Source organism: Gopherus flavomarginatus, chromosome 21, assembly GCF_025201925.1.
Source record: "Gopherus flavomarginatus isolate rGopFla2 chromosome 21, rGopFla2.mat.asm, whole genome shotgun sequence".
In the NCBI taxonomy this organism is placed as follows: Eukaryota; Metazoa; Chordata; order Testudines; family Testudinidae; genus Gopherus; species Gopherus flavomarginatus.
In genome coordinates, this window is record NC_066637.1 from 6,396,739 (window position 1) to 6,414,547 (window position 17,809).

At 43.4% G+C, this 17,809-nt stretch overlaps 1 protein-coding gene across 2 annotated transcripts in view; it reads right to left on the reverse strand.

Moving 5' to 3' along the window:
- CALML6 (calmodulin like 6) overlaps window positions 1-17,809 on the reverse strand; it is a 208,329-nt gene that overhangs the window by 93,037 nt on the left and 97,483 nt on the right. The gene's annotated exons all lie outside the window — the stretch shown is intronic.

Sequence of the window (17,809 nt, forward strand, 5' to 3'; positions counted from 1 at the left end):
CCCACTGAGGGTTACCAAAAGAAACTACACCATCTACCCAAGAAACTCCCTGAAAAAGCACAAGAGCAAATCCGAACAGACACAACCCTAGAATCCCGAGCAGGGGTGTTCTATCTGCTATCCAAGATCCAAAAACTTGAAATCCTGGACGCCCCATCATCTCAGGCACTGGCACCCTAACATCGGGATTGTCTGGCTATGTGGACTCTCTCCTCAGGCCCTACATTACCAGCACTCCTAGCTATCTTCGAGACACCACTGACTTCCTGAGGAAACTACAATCCATTGGTGATCTTCCTGAAAACACCATCCTAGCCACTATGGATGTAGAAGCCCTCTACACCAACATTCCACACAAAGAGGGACTGCAAGCTGTCAGGAACAGTATCCCTGATAATGTCACGGCAAACCTGGTGGCTGAACTTTGTCCTCACCCACAACTATTTCACATTTGGGGACAATGTATACCTTCAAGTCAGTGGCACTGCCATGGGTACCCGCATGGCCCCACAGTATGCCAACATAGAATCATAGAATATTAGAGTTGGAAGGGACCTCAGGAGGTCATCTAGTCCAACCCCCTGCTCAAAGCAGGACCAATCCCCAGATTTTTACCCCAGTTCCCACTGGGGTAAAACCACTGAGCTATCCCTTCCCACCATTTTTATGGCTGACTTAGAACAATGCTTCCTCAGCTCTCGTCCCCTACGCCCCTACTCTACTTGCACTACATTGATGATGACATCATCATCTGGACCCATGGAAAAGAAGCTCTTGAGGAATTCCATCATGATTTCAACAATTTCCACCCCACCATCAACCTCAGCCTGGTCCAGTCCACACAAAAGAGATCCACTTCCTGGACACTACAGTACTAATAAACGATGGCCACATAAACACCACCCTGTACTGGAAACCTACTGACCGCTATACTTACCTACATGCCTCCAGCTTTCATCCAGACCACACCACTCGATCCATTGTCTACAGCCAAGCTCTATGATAAAATCGCATTTGCCACAACCCCTCAGACAGAGACAAACACCTAAAAGATCTCTATCAAGCGTTCTTACAACTACAATATCCACCTGCTGAAGTGAAGAAACAGATTGACAGAGCCAGAAAAGTACCCAGAAGTCACCTACTACAGGACAGACCCAACAAAGAAAGTAACAGAACATCACTAGCCATCACCTACAGCCCCCAACTAAAACCTCTCCAGCGCATCATCAAGAATCTACAACCTATCCTGAAGGACAATCCGTCACTCTCACAGATCTTGGGAGACAGGCCAGTCCTTGCTTACAGACAGCCCCCAAACCTGAAGCAAATACTCACCAGCAACCACACACCACACAACAAAAACACTAACCCAGGAAGCTATCCTTGCAACAAAGCCTGTTGCCAACTCTGTCCACATATCTATTCAGGAGATACCATCATAGGACCTAATCACATCAGCCACACTATCAGAGGCTCCTTCACCTGCACATCTACCAATGTGATATATGCCATCATGTGCCAGCAATGCCTCTCTGCCATGTACATTGGCCAAATCGGACAGTCTCTACGTAAAAGAATAAATGGACACAAATCAGACGTCAAGAATTATAACATTCAAAAACCAGTTGGGGAACACTTCAATCTCCCTGGCCACTCGATTACAGACCAAAAGTCACAATATTACAACAAAAAAACTTCAAAAACAGACTCTAAGGAGAGACTGCTGAATTGGAATTAATTTGCAAATTGGACACCATTAAATTAAGTTTGAATAAAGACTGGGAGTGGATGGGCCATTACACAAAGTAAAACTATTTTCCCATGCTTATCTCCCCCACCTCCACTCCTCATATCTCCTTGTCAAGTGCTGGAAATGGGCCATTTTCATTACCACTACAAACAGTTATTTTTCTCTCCTGCTGACAACAGCTCACCTTAACTCATCACTCTCCTTATAATGCGTATGGTAACACCCATTGTTTCATGTTCCGTGTGTGTGTGTGTGTGTGTGTGTGTGTGTGTGTGTGTGTGTGTGTGTGTGTGTGTGTGTATTATATATCTTCCTTCTGTATTTTCCACTACATGCGTCCGATGAAGTGAGGTGTAGCCCACGAAAACTTATGCTACAATAAATTTGTTAGTCTCTAAGGTGCCACAAGTACTCCTATTATTTTTGTGGATACAGACTAACACGGCTACAACTCTGAAAACTTTCCCCTCTCTGTGGCCCTCTTGACCCTGGATCATTACCACAACAGGGCTTCTGCCACCTTCTGCACTTCATGAAACAAACAAAAAAGACCTCTGATCTAGGCCTGGTCTACACTAAAAAGTTAGGTCGACCCAGAGATTTTGCTCAGGAGTATGAAAAATCTACATTCCTAAGTGGCATAGTTAAGCCGACCTAACCCCCATTGTAGACAGAAGAATTTCTGTCAACCTAGCTAGTGCCTCTCAGGGAGGTGGATTACCCCTCAAGGAGCTTCTCCCGCCTCCCCCTGCCCCAATCTTGGCCGCATAGCTACTGTCTCACTGAAGCAACAGACAAGCACCTAGTCATTTATATGGCAAGATTGTGAAACTGTCCCACAAGTCATCACCAGGACTAATGTCCTGCACTTGGCAGAGACCAGGGATAGGCAACCTATGGCACGCGTGCCGAAGGTGGCACATGAGCTGATTTTCAGTGGCACTCACACTGCCCAGGTCCTGGCCACCGTTCCAGAGGGCTCTGCATTTTGATTTAATTTTAAAATCCTTATTTACTTTTCATACAATAATAGTTCAGTTATATATTATAGACTGAGAGAAAGAGACCTTCTAAAAACATTAAAATGTATTACTGGCATGCGAAACCTTAAATTAGAATGAATAAATGAAGACTCAGCACAGCACTTCTGAAAGGTTGCTGACCCCTGGTTTAGACTACTTTCATGTCAGTCAAATTACCGCAAATCAGAACATGCAGAAACAGTTTCTTAAAAAGGCTAAAACATCTGCACCTATGATATGAGCAAGAACAAGGAGGTTAATGGAATTACCACTGAGGCAAATAAAAAATCCAGGATTTCTTCATGCAGAAAAGCATCATCCATATCAGACCCGACCTTGCTTTCACAGTTACTCCCTCAAGATCTGTCAATATTTGAACAAACCAGGCTACAGAGTAAACTCTTCTGAGCTCAAGGGCATATATTGCATGTCCTTGGTTGGTCTCAGTCACATTATAAATCTTGTTTGGATTGACACTAACATGCCTCAAACTAGATTGACAGATGGGGCTTATCATTGAAATGGTCTAAAAATATCATTGCTCCCCCTGCCCACCCCGTTAGGAGTACAAAACTGGTGGAACTAATCCATGCTGACTTTATATCAGGACCACTATACTCTCCGCTCTCCAGGTGCATATTTGCTGAAGGACCAGAAGAGGATTTTGGCAGGAGATGAGCCTATACTAAAAGGATTTGGGGGACTGTGGGCTCTGGATCTGAACGCACCCCCAGGTTTTCCAAACCTGAAACATAACCAGTTAAATCTTTCCTAAACCCAAGCCACTGATCAACCCTTTGCCATCTGTGACCCTCTTCCCCCTACAACGTGTCTGCCCACAGACACTAGCAACCTTTCAAAAGATATTTTCTTTTCCAAATACCTGGTTGCCACTGACTTGATCTGTACAGTGGTAAAAAGAAGAGATAAACACTGGGTATGACTCTGTCTTGGTTCCAGGAAGCTTAACTTGGATATTGATCCAGGTTAGGCTGAGCCTGAGGTTCATGGGGGTCTCACTGACAATTCTGACATGTTTTCCACCATCCAGAGTGGAAGAGGGCTTGAGATCTGCTGTTCTTGTGAGATCTCTGCCGTCTCTACAGCAAAATCTCATATGATTTTAGTGACAAGTGAAGTGGAACCTGAAAAAAGGCCCCATCCAGTTTTAGGTTGGGTTTAGGCCCAGGGATTTCAGTCCAATATTCCCCCAGTTTTCAAATATTTAAAAGACATTGAAACATTACAGTCTACTTCTGGCTTCTTTCTACATGTGTCCACAGGAAAGGCAAAGATAAGAACAGGCCATAATATACTCTTCAGTGGGCATCTGACATAACCCTGAATGGCAAACCTCATAGTACACCAGGCTGGCTGCTCGCTAGAACTCATCATGACTTTTCATTCAACTTTTCATTAAAATAAAAATTTCTGTGGAAAATGTCCATTTTAAACACTTTTTTTGGGAGGAGAGGAGGTTGTTGAAAAACTTTTCCAACCAAATGCTGAAAAATTGTGGCCAAAACAAAATGTGTGGATTTTTGTTCAACTTTTGAAATTTGTTTCCATTTTCATCGATTTTTTTCCACAAGAACAAGCATTTCCTAGCAGTTTTACCATTCACAGCTAGCCATCCATTCAAGAAAGGTAATCTTTCTTTCCATTCACAAACAAACCTTCATTTTTAACACGTGTGTTCAGTATTTGAATTTATTGAAAGAAAGATCTATGCCAAACACACTTTATCCTTTGGATGGGCTGCTGGTTAACTCCTCTTGATGATTTGGAATTTTCCCAAATCCATCATTCCACACATCTTTGGCTGGACATCTCCTTGATGTCCAAAGGAACAGCTTTACCTCCCTGCTTACCCAGTTCCTTTGGAAATCAGTGGAAAGTGCCCCACTGACTTCGATAGAGGCTGGGTGAGACATGAGTCTGCAGGTCAGATGGCTATGATTTCCCTATAAAATCCTCAAAGCAGGATGACAAGTGTCAGTGGTAGCCATGTTAGTCTGTATCAGCAAAAAAAAAACAACACGGAGTCCTTGTGGCACCTTAGAGAATAATAAATTTGTTAGTCTCTAAGGTGCCACAAGGACTCCTCTTTTTTTTTTTTTTTCAAAGCAGGATGTCACTCCATCATTGCTATTCCATTGGTCTATTTCCTTTGCCCTGATATTTTGCCTACCATCTCCTATACAATCTCAGACAATTGAGGAGTAAGCTGAAGGTCAGGATGGCAGCTTTCTGCCAGTGGATCTCCGCTCCGTGGGAGCCCAGGGAAGGAGATTTTTGGTTTGCTTTTAAATGAACTCTGTGTGTGTTAAACCAGGTTAAAGGCCCCTGGAGATTGTGATCAGTTGCTCACCACAGTTTGGCCTCAGTCATGATCATAGCAGGTGAAACAGCAGGAAACAGGAAGCATAGAAGTTTTATGACAATGCAACTCCCCATGCAGAAAAAAGAAAAAAAGAAATCCACTTCAAAGGCAACAGAAGTTTGGTGCAGAGGAGAGAAATGTTTAGGAGCAGTGAGAGCCAGGGATGGGCTTTTCTCCTGGATTCAACGGAGCCAGAACTTCCCTCCAATGGTGTAAAGACAATATACCAGACAGGAGAATGGATCAGAGAGCTCAGACGGGGGGTGAAAGTAAGCCAGTACGGACCGGGCCGGCGTACCAGGAAGAAGTGTCCGCTGGTACCAGCCTGTACGCAGCCAATGTTAAAGCGCTGTCATGACAATAGGGACCCTACCGGCAGGGACACCAATGGGGGAGTAGAAAGGCGGGGGGTGGGTAAAAGGGGCAGCTGCCCCAGGGCCCAGCAATTTAAAAGAGCCCAGGGCTCCCAGACAACGACGATGCTACCACAGCAGCAGCCGGAGCCCTGGGCCCTTTTAAATCGCTGCCGGAGCCCCAGGCAGTCTGGGCCAGGCAGCGTGGATGGGCTGGCTGGAGGAGGCTGACTTCCTTCCCCCTTCCACCCAAGGCCCCGGAGTTGGGCCCTCATATCAGTAAGTCTTCTGTGTTACTTTCACCCCTGGATCAGACCTTCTTGACAGAACTCCCTTCTATATTCCTTCCTGTGCTCTGCATTATTGTAGCTCACCTTCTTTCCTCTCTCTCTCCACCCCCTCCCCATGTCCTGGTGGTTCCCAGTTCTGTCCTGCTCTGAATTATGACAGTTTCCCTACTTTCCTCTTCTCCCCACTTCCCTCCCGCTTAGCCCTGGTCTGCAGCATTATAGGAACTCCTTTGCTTTGCTTTCCTTTCTCAAGCAGGCCCTGAGACATTATGGAAGCAGTAAGGTTCCCTCCACTTTCCATCCTGAGCACTCCTACAACAGCTGTACTAACCTAGTCCCTTAAGTTAGAGTCTGAGACACAGCTGCTTTTAGCTTCAGCATTTCCTTCCATTTCCAAGAGGATTTCTGCTCACATTAAGAGCTTGGAATCAGCGCACATATGAATCACAAGCAGCAACATTTATACAAGGTAATTCACAGCACCCATTCATCTCCTCCCACAGGCAAGTCACTACACCTTGTATTTGTGAATGGATGTATAGATGATTAGACATCAGCTCATCCTTCCCAAGTTCTGACAGCAAGCTGCTACGAGCGTGGCTGGAGTGACCTTTGAATGTTTCCTGCTTGCTCTGCTCAGAAAAGACATCCCCCTCTTTTCTTCCCGATAGAAAAAGTCCTCAGAGCAACAAAAGCTGAAAAAAGAAGAGTGACTCCTCCAATACATACTTGATCTCACCCTTGGAATTTCCTTTCGAGAGTGCCGGGAAACAATTTCCTTAGCAAAGATTAATGGTTAAAACAATATATAGACAGATCAATACCAAACCTAAAACAGACAAGACGTGTGGGGAAATGAATTCAACTTTTCAGCTAAGGGGCAGATTTTCAAAAGCATCACTTCAGAGCACAAATCCAAGGACTTTCAATGGAACTTGTGCTCCTAAATCACTTAGGTGCTTTGGAAAGCTCCCTCCTAAATTTCCAAATAGGCTTCAACCCAGTCTCTAGAGTAGGTGAGGTTGATCTTGTAGAGAAGGAGGACAGTCTGGTGGTGAAGGCACTGGACTAGGACTGAAGATGTGGGGATTCAACTCCTGCCTCTGACACAGATGCCAGATGTGACCTGAGGCGATCTGTGTAATCTCCCTGTGATTCTCGCCCCCATCTGTAAAATGAGATCACGGTTCTTCCTCTTCCTCATCTGTCTTGTCTATTTATACTGGAAGGTGTCAGGGCAGGGACTCTCTTACTAAGTCTTTGTACCATGCTTCACACAATCACCTTTGGAGTCCCTAGGCTCCTTTATATTGTCTGTCACAGGTCAGGGCAACTGCACCTATATTCACCCTCTGTAGTCCAGCCAAGGCATCCACTTTGAGGCTTCTGGCTCCTCAGCAGTCACAAAACCCACATCTCTTCCTCCTGACCATGTTTTTTCCAGGCTGTACGGTTCCCTGCCCACACTGTTATTCCCAACAAGTCAGACTGCCTAACCAGGCCAGTGTTTCTGCTCTGCTCTCTCTCCAGAGGCTATAAGCAGCATGATGGCTAGCAATCATCAGTTACCACACAACTCTTTCTAAGCAAGTACATTTATTCTTATGGTAAGAGCAATACAGAGAAAACACATTCAAAACAATAAAATAACCCAGGCACATGCTAAAAAGCTTAGTAGAAGTCACCCCAACTCCAACCTCAGGCTCTGGCAGGCGTCAGTCCTTCCAACCCTTTGCCAAGGATTGGGGCCTTCCTTCTGACAGAAAGTTCTGTCCGTTTGCTGGATCACAAAGGTGTCCCTGAGTCAGCTTAAACTAGGGCTATTAATTAAAAAGTCCTTTCTTTGTTTGTTGGTCTCTAGAGAATCCAGTTTGAACCAGAATACGTGAGCCTCTCTAGGAGGCAGTATCTCTCCAGAGCTGTTACAACTTGAGTGAATTTTGCCTCATCACCCTCCACTGGACTGTGGTCACCCTCCCCCACAGAATTATACAACTCCTGGCCCACAATGATATATAGACTTAATACAGTAAGATCTCCCAAAATAGCAATTTCCTGCACTATACCGGTCACACTGCCAATTAACAATACAAAACTATTCCAGTTCACTTGCCTAGATCAGGCAAGCAAATCCCCCTACCAGCATATGAAAAAAAAAACAAAACAAAACTGTGAGCACAACTGCTATTTGGCCCATGGCAGAGCAATAATTGCCCTTTTGCAGATGTATTGTTTTCCAACAGTCAATTTGAACGTGTCTTTGAACAATTAAACAAGAGCTCTGTGTTATGTAGGAATGAATATATGGAACTATCAGAATGACACTAACAAATACATGCAGCATCTCAACCTAGTTCTGCCTCAGAGCGGGGACAAAACATTGAAATGAGCCAAGTAAAAAAGCTTTAGACAGAGTGACAAGCTTCCCTTTGCTTCTTGTCAGAAAGTCATTTTTTCTGCAGGGAAACAAAAAAGATCTGCGGGGAACATGAATTATGCACACGCACAGTGGTGCAGAATTCCCCCAGGAGTAGTAAACTCTGCAGCAGACCAGAGTGGAGGGAAGCTGCTTGTAATTCAGCAGCTCCAGGATTTCCGTAACCAGGGCTGTGAAACAGAGTCATTCAGTCCTGTTTAGGAAAGCCAAATTAATAGCTGCTAAGTCTTTCATTTAGTGTTTCTGAATCCCTTTGCGTGTCTGCGGCAACAGCTTCCCTCATTGAGACAGTGCAGCTTGGAGAACTGTTCCATTAATGCCAGCTTGGCCTGGACATTCACAACGGTGTGTTTACTATAAATGCTGAGACAACAAAGAGAGGAACAGCTTGTTTCTAGGGACCTCATACCACTTGCAAGAAAGAACCTGATTGGACACTGGAGAGTCCATGTGATGCAAGCTGGGATACAGATAGGCTGAGATAGGCCTTGTGCCAACATTTTGACTTCATTTTTCTGGGTAGTTCTGCTGTGACACCCAGAGATAGGCATATTTATCAATTCCATTGCCTTCCCAGGGTACTAGGGCCAATCAGCTGTGGAGGCATCAAGCTTTTGAATGCTGGACATGGGCATCACAACCTCTTTAGGATATCACAAGTTCAAAAGTGACGTGAGCTTTGTCAGAGGAGTCAGGAGATTAAAAGGTCAGAGAAATAATCTAGTCTATAAGCAGACTAATACGGAGAAGTTTCACAGAGTTCTCCTTATTGCAACAGAAATAGTCCTCAAGATGGATGCAACATATAAAATGGACAAAGCCAACTCAAATGGGATCGCACCAAAGAGCTATATTATAATGCAAATTAATCCTTGCACTTGACAGAGACTTATTTAAAGGCCTGATCCTGGTCCCTTTTAGTTCAACAAGCATTTTGCCATTAACTTTAGCAGAGGCAAGACCAGGCTATAAAGAAACGAAAGGAATAAGCAGCACTCATTCAACTGGTGTGCACTTGCCTGGGAAATACAAGCTTAAAGCAAAGGAGACAATAGCCTATTTTAAACTACAGAACATGGAGCACATAAAAACCTGTTTCTAGAATGGATTTGTTTCCTGGCAGAGGAACAACTCAAATATGGACCTCACATACAATACCCTACACGGTTTGAGCCTTTCTATAGTTCCTATTCTCTCACCTTAATTCTTCCCAGCATAGGGCATTGCCATAGATTTTTGATAGATTGGATACTGAGGCTGTAGTGGTCATTGACTGTTTCCGACGGCAGTAATAGCTGAGTGAGGGCAACCTCTTTGTCGCCTAACATCATTCCAACTCTTCTCATGCAGAGTCCTTCTGCCTCCACCTCCCAGCCCATTCTGATGACTGCCAGCCTCAGGTCATTCTGGCAGAAGACACTAGAGCAGAGGTAATAGGCGGACCATGAGCCAAATCTGAACTGCCAGAGGTTTTTGAATGTACTGCAAAATATGCATATTTACTTATTATCCTAATAATTATTATTATTATTGTGGTGTCAAAAATGTTTCTCTGGAGTCTGGACCTTGATTATACCTTGACCAAGAAATTTGCATCTTGACAAAAAACAATTGACTACCCTGATAGAGGAAGGATAATTTTTATGGTTCAGCTTCATCTCTGTCCCAGGAAAGCAGATCTGATCATAGGATTGGGCATAGCCTTGCTTAGGGATGAACAAGTAATAACTAGAACAAACAAACACAAGTCATTGCAGTTAAGAGGAGTTAAGAGTTCCAAGAACATCAATTAAACGTAGATTATTCTGAAACACAGCTGAAATCTCTTCTCTTATTGTTTGTTAGTTTCAGGCCTACAATAAAATATTCCCTTTATCATCTGGAAAGGGATTTTTCCAGTAGGGCTCATTTAGATTGCACACTCTTTAAGACAGGAATTCTCTTTTCAATTGCTAGATCAGTGTTGGGTATTATTGATAATAATAGAAACATTCTGGCCCTGCAAAGCCAGTTCTTTTATCTTACCCTCAACTTTACCTTGTCTAAACACTTCAAAGTAATCATTTGGCAAAATCCTCATGACTAGAGTGATAATATCCAGGGTGTGTTTCAGCTAATGAAGGGCCAAGTTCTAGCTGCATCACACCAGGAAAAACAGGATACCTACATATGTTGTGAGTGGACAATGCAGAGGGTGTTTGTGGTTTGTTTTTGTAGAAGTAGTAGTATTGTGGTAGAGCCTAGAGGTCCCAACTGAGATGGGAGTCCCATTGTGCTAGGTGCTGTACAGACTCATAAGAAACAATCCATGATCTGAGGAATTTACAGTCTAAGTAGACAAGACAGACATTCACAGGGGAAACAGAGGCATAGAGAGATTAAATGACATGCTCAAGGTTGCACAACAGGTCTGAGACACTTTGGTGTCTCGACTCTAAGTTCAGTATCTGAGATGCATGCACTATTAGAAGAAAAACCAGAAAAAGAATTCTCATATGGGGAATGCCAGACATAAGAAGCAACTGATCAACTAGGAAAAAATTCCAAAGGGGAAAGTCAGAACTTCAGTCCCAAAGCAACAGGAAGTTTGTTAAACAGATGCTGTTAAAAAAAGCATCATCTGCATCTAAAGAACAGTAAGAATGGAACGGAAGTATATAGACCACATTTTCTCCAAAAGGGGGAAGGTTTCAGGAAATACATTTCTGAACAGCAAAGAGAAGAAACAAAAATAAATTATGCAGCACAAGATCAGTTAAGTGAATGTTTGGTAGGCAGGAGGATAAGTTCATTAACCAGGGGAATTCCAAGCAATTAAGAGATGTTAGGAAACCACGATCCTGTTTCAGTGAACAGGAATATCTGATAACCAGAATTGGACTGCATACTCCATTAACAATTCACAGGGCAGCTTCCAAATGGCAAGATGGGGAAGTAGGATCTGAAGGGAAAACAAAGTCTTGATTTATGGCAAGAAAAGCATAGTGCTCTACATTTGAAATATACCACATTGCTTGACCTAGGTGTCAACATGGTGGTGATCTCACTGGGAGCTGGTGTGGGGAAGCGGGTCTGCCTGCACTAAATGTAGCAGCACCACTGATAAATCATGCATGTGACAAGAAATATTTGAATAGTAACAGGGGAGAAGGGGAAGCGAGGTCTGTCATGTGAAAGATTTGTAAACTGAGCAGAATGACTCTGGTACAATCTGGTTACGATTCACAGAGAGTTCTTGTCTGAGAGAGACATTGTTCAAATCCAGGTAGCGAAGGGCTGCTGTGGGGATCATGCCTATATTTCATGGTGCAGCTGCATTTGTGTGTGACTGGATGCTCATTAGCATTGAATGAAGCTTTATTTCAATGGCACAACTCCATCAAGGCCTGGCCTTTAGAGATGTCAGAGGAGGTAGCTTTCAGAACATCTCTAAAAGTGGAGAGAAAGACTGGAAGGTTCAGGTGGAGTGATGTCCCCACAGGGATTTAAACTATGTTTAGTAGGAGAAGAACCAGGGGACTGATCTTTTGGCATTTCTCTCTCAGGACGATAAAACTCCAGTAGAAATCATCAGTATGGGTTAGTGCCCATACTAATTGGTGCCACTGACTTTGCAAAGAGAGTTACACCATGCACAGATATGATGATTAAATAGATAAACACACGCTCCACCCCCCAGCCCCCTCACACACAGAGAGAGCTTTAGGTAGCTAGTAATCAAAAGCTGCTAGAGAATTGGTGTCACCAGCACTCTAGCTTCTTTGTGTTTTACCCATGGTATCATTGACCTTTGACCTACTCCAAGAAGAGTTAGAAAACATGGGATCGAGAACAACTGTCTATGCTAGGATTCCCACTGCTGCTAGCAATGGGGAACTGAGCTGGGGTAGACAAAAGGTGGGAATTTTAAGAACATATAGTCTAGTGAACACACAGTGTGTCTCATGGTCACGGTGCTTGACACTGACAAACAAAAATAAATCTTCACCACACTCCATGCTAAAGGGGAGACAATCAGCCCTCTCAGTTTTACACATGGGGGAACAGAAAGATGTTGAAGACCTCATCCTGCCCAGCTGCTGTGCACCCTCAATTCCCCCTGGCTTCAGTGGGACTTTTGTGAGGGGTCAGCACTTCCTGGGAAGAGGCTGTGTGCAATTTGGGCTGGGTCATTCAGAAAGCCTGTGTCAGAGTTGGGATTAGAACTCAAGTCCCCTGCCTCCTAGTCCTGTGTATATTTAATCTACTACAGAAGACTGTTTATTGCATCCAAATGCTTGAAATGCTCCCTGGACCCTACTTAAACTTTAAGGCACAGAGCTAATTGTTAGGAAAGTGAATGTTCATTTGAGGGCTTGGCATATTGTAAAGTTATTAGGTCTCCAAAGCCACAGACGGCATTAAAAATAAGAGATGAACTTTCCCAGCGTTAGCTCAGGTTACAGCCAAGATATAAATGAAAAAATATAAGGCCTGAGGTTCCTCTTTGTTCTTGACACTTCATCAGTAACTAAAGCCATCCATGTGTCAGCACTTAGCCATATGACTTGGAAATGCCATGTGTATTATTGGGTCAAGTTCATTCAGCCACATTAAACAGAGCTTTATACTAAGAACTTTCAAACAGCCATTCTGCGTCAGACCAACGATCCATCTAGCCTCAGATCCTGTCTCTGACAGTAGCAGATGCTGCAGAGGATGGTATCATTTCCCAATATGAGACAATCATGCATTGACATGTGCCCTGCATGAAACTCCAGTGGTTAGGGGTTGACTAATAAGCAGTATATTTTAAAACTGACAAGAGGAAATGTCATTGGATAGCTCCTTGTTCTTTGGGTATGAGAAAGATTAAATCTATTCATTTAAAGGGCAAGCACATTAATGTCTCTGTAATTTTAACCTATCTATATGTCACAAACTTGATTTCCCAGTTGGGTTTATAAAAAAAAATACATGTACATAGAAATATTTGCAGTCAGAGACAGTTTGACATCAAAAGCATAAAAATCTGACATGGCCTCTTTTCACAGAGGAAAATAGAAGGTAGCAAGTTTCCGCTTGACCTTCACCCACTCTGACTGGTGAGCTGAGCTTCACAAGAGATGACGAGTACCGAGATTTACATTCTTAGTTCAGGAGAAGGGAACTGTAGTGCCAGATTGCTGCCTTATTTGTTGTGATGACCCCCCAATGAGTATGGAGACCCCTTAGGTCAAACTCATTGGAAGCAGAGAGCCCAATATGTAATGAGCTGGGGAGAGCAAAATCTTTTAAGATATATTTGGCACCTTCATTGGACACATGCCTATGTAACTTATGATAAGTCCCCTCCTGCCAGTCACTGTTATGAAAAGAGCTTTCAGAACATTTGTACCATTACTATTCCTGGAATACACAGTTTGAGAGAAAGTTTGGGATGGGGGGGAGCAGAAAATCAGAAACTCTTAATTATTACACAGTGGGGAAATCCAGTCCAAGGCCAGAGGTTAGGATGGGGTAGGGTGACAGAATTCTGGTTTCTATTTCTGGCTCTACCATTGGCTTGCAATGTGACCTTGGGTAAATTACTTCATCCTCTCTTACCTCTCTTCCCCCATCTGTAACACACGGAAAATACCTACCTACCTGGGGTACTGTGAGACTTAGTGTTTGGAAAACACTTCAAGATCCTCACATATAAGGATCTACACAGCAATGCAAATTATTAAGCAGCTATTTGGCTATAGAAATTTATAAGAAGAAAAGTCTACAAAACTGCCAATGCTGGTTCAAGAAGTGTACAACGTGACAAGATACTGCTCTCCCTGGTTCATTTGGGCTACTATATGTTCCAAGGGGGCTATCAAGATATAACCATTTTGGTCACCAGTAGTCACAGTGGATACATGAAAGGTTATGATATTCTCACTTCCAGTAAATAACTTCAATTAATGATATTTAAGACCTTGAATGGGAGTTTGTTGCTAAGGTGTAAGAAAGTGCAAGCATCACCTAGCTTCTGTACTGAATGATACATTGGTAGATTCTGCTAAAGAATTAATACCAAACTGAACACCAGATCACAAGTCAAGTTGCAAGACTTTGCCCTATGCTAACTAGTCAAAGTTTAATGACTTACAGAAAGAGTCACACAGAGAAAACAGTATTAATAAGGTATAGCCAAACAAGACAGAAACTAGACGAGCATGTTTAAAATAAATAACCAAAATGGAGTGATGCAGGCACTTTCCGGGGGTTTCCAGATTTTGTAAATATGAAACTTTGCAGCTGATGTTTTCCCCATCCTCACATTGTACATGCAGTCTACTTGTTACTGTAGAGTGGGTAAGGTTCATACTGTAAGGGTCATAAGCACTTTTGTGACTCAGGAGGATTTTCCCATTGAAAATCCTAAATGATTTAGGACTTGTCTATATGGAGAGTTCACAGCATTCTGGGATGGAAATCTACTGCACACCAGCCTGCCATGCACTAACTGGCCCTGTGGACCCTGCTACTGTGCACTAGAAGTTCTGTAGTGCACTTTGATCTTCTGCTGTTCAGAACTTGTAGTGTGATAGCAGGGTCCACACGGCCAGTTAGTGCACGTGGAGTGCTTTCAATCTACACACCAGCATGCTCTGTGCAAATTCTCCATCTATACAAGCCCTTAGGCTCCTTTAGAAATCCCACCCATGGTATATAGAGTTGATGAGCTATGAACACAGCATGTCACCAACTCCAATATGTATGCAAGACCCAGAATAAACCCTGTAGTATGTTACTACTGGTTAGCACTTATATAGGTTATGCAGAGGGGCAGCCTCAGACCCAGGAGATCCCAGATCCCTGTGCTCACAGCATTATTTCTCTCCCCATTAAGGACCACATTCTGAGCTCAGCAGGAATTGAGGATGTGTGGCATCACCTTTCCCACATTCTTCTATCGTACTCACATGGTCCCCATTACCTCACAATCTTCAATGGATCTATCCTCACAACACTCCTTAGAGGTAGGGAAGTGCTCTTTAATTCCAATTTTCAGATGGGGAACTGAGGCTGAGTTCTAAATAGCTGACTCAAGATCACACAGGAAGTCTGTGGAAGAGCAGGGACTTGAACCTAGGTCTCTCAAGTCTGAAACTAGTGTCCTAACCACTGGGCCATCCAGGACCAGCCTTTTTCCTGCTAACACTGGATTTTGGAAGCCAGCCAGCTACCAGGGAATTTCCCAGCATAAGCTAGAGCAGTTCCAGGGGCCTCTAAGCTATGTTGTTATGACAACCCTATGGAACCATCCAGAATCCTAGTACAACTAAAGGGCAGAATTCTTTTGCTATACCTCCACCCTAGGCCATGCCCTCACTCAAGGGCTGCATAGATATTCTACAATAAGGAGATGCACTGGCTTTGCAGTTCCGGTGCACCTGCAGCTTCAATCCCAGCCTTTACAGATATGGGCTGCACAACGCAACTCACACCAACTATACTATTAGCCAAGTTATCTTGGCTGTTCTACTCCCACTACCCAGTCATGAGCGGCTTGTGAACTATAGGGCCAAGGACTACGTACAGTATTGCTTTGATTCCATAACAAACACATCTGACCATCACTGGATTCAAGACAGTGATACCTACAGCAGAAGTTTTTAACCTATTACCAATCCTCTGAAACATCCAGGCTCTGCTCAGCCATTCTGGGGGAAAAAAAAGTCTATTTTCGATATTAGGTAGCCACGATGAAGTGCCATTAAGAACTGAACCACAGATCCACAACAATGGTCACTTATCTGCAGGTAATAAACATATTGGACCAAACCCTCAACTTGTTTGAACTGTCATAGCTCACAAAGAGTCAATGGTGCTAGTGTCAATTTACACTGGGGGTGGATCTGGACCACTGCCACACACAGCCATTATAGGAGGTTTATTATAGACTCAGAATGAATGATAAGCTCAACAGTTAAGGCTACAAGACGACTAAAAAAAAATCACCACAAGAAGTGGCTGAACTGTGGAAAATAAATTATACTGCACACATCAGTAAACTTTTATTTATTAGAATTTTGTCACATGCTTGTCCAGTTGGCTGGACACAGTTTAAATTCACTCACTTTAAACAATCCCTTTCAACATTGTTAGGTGTAAAGGAAAGTGCTTCAAGTGTGTCCCAGTATAACAACAGTTCTGTTTTTGTGCAATGACCCATGCACCAATCACTGGCAGGAGTTGAAGGGATAGCTCAGAGCACCAATTTAAACTTGGAGAGAGACAGCGGGTACATTTTGGATGCAATTTTTCTTGGAAGTAATTAGGGGTTGTCAAAAGGATTATTTTAAGACAGTGCTTCTGAGCAGCAATCACATGCAACCTGCAATGCTAGTGTGCAGAGGCAATGGGTGATTGGGGAACCTGAAGGAAGGAAAAATTAAATGAAAACAAATAAAAGTGGAGACAGGCCAATGGCATAAAGTTCTGGACCAGGTTTAAGCTTCCCCAAAGGTCAGGGGATGTTTGGGTCTGGGGTTTAGGTGCAGCCCCATAGTTGTGGGTAAACTGGTTTGATTTTCAAAAGTGCTGAGCATCTATAGCTCAAATGAAATTTTAGGTGCTTAGCACCTTTGGAAAAAAAAATCTGACTCTCGGCCCTTGAAGTCATAGGAACCACATGGAAGGGCTTTTAAGGGAATCCCGTCCTGCACGTCTTGAAAGAAAGTCACCAGCAAAGCGGGGTCTTGGTCGTAGGGAAAGGATGGGTGAATCCCATGCCAAACTCCCCCCTCATTTCCAACAGAAGAAAGAATTTTTTACATGTAAAAAATTCTGTCTACCACACAGAGAGCAATACCATAATTAAGCAACAGGACATGGATGTTCTAAGATACAAAACCAGAGGTCAGCCACCATCTTCGCTCTCCCAAACACTGCATCAGTCACCTCAGCACTCTGCCTATTGGGACTAGTTATAATGAAGTGGGGTTTATGCATGAAAATTAAGAACAAAAATCAGTTGGTTCGGTGGAGGAGGTTACAGACTTACCACAGGTATACTGATCTCCTTCTTCTTAGTCACAAAGCAAAAGTACATCCAGTGGCCAAAAACCATGTCATAAGTGTACAGCACACTATCAGTATTTTTTTAAATGAGTAAAGGCGGCAGTGTTTTCATTATCAGTGATCATGCTAAAGCGCTGTCAAGTACATTCTGCAAAGCTAACTCATCCTCCTCCTTAAAACTCTCCTTTCCTGTGATGCCTATAGAAACTTAGCAATGATTAGGCTGCTGGTATGCTTGGAGAGCTGCCTATCATGCTGACCAATACTGTCTCATTGTTTCCTCACAGGTATCCATCTGCTGGCTTATACTTCAATTGTAAACTCTCTGGGGCCGGGACTGTCTTTTTATCCTGTGTTTGTACAGCACCTAGTACAATGGGGTTCTGATCCATGTTTAGGGATCCTACATGCTATGGTAATATAAACGAATAATGTTGTGTATGGACTGTAAGTTTTAAGGACCATTTGCTAGACTGTAACAAATATGTTTGCACAGTGCCTGGCACTACGAAGCTCTGTCCTGGATGGACGC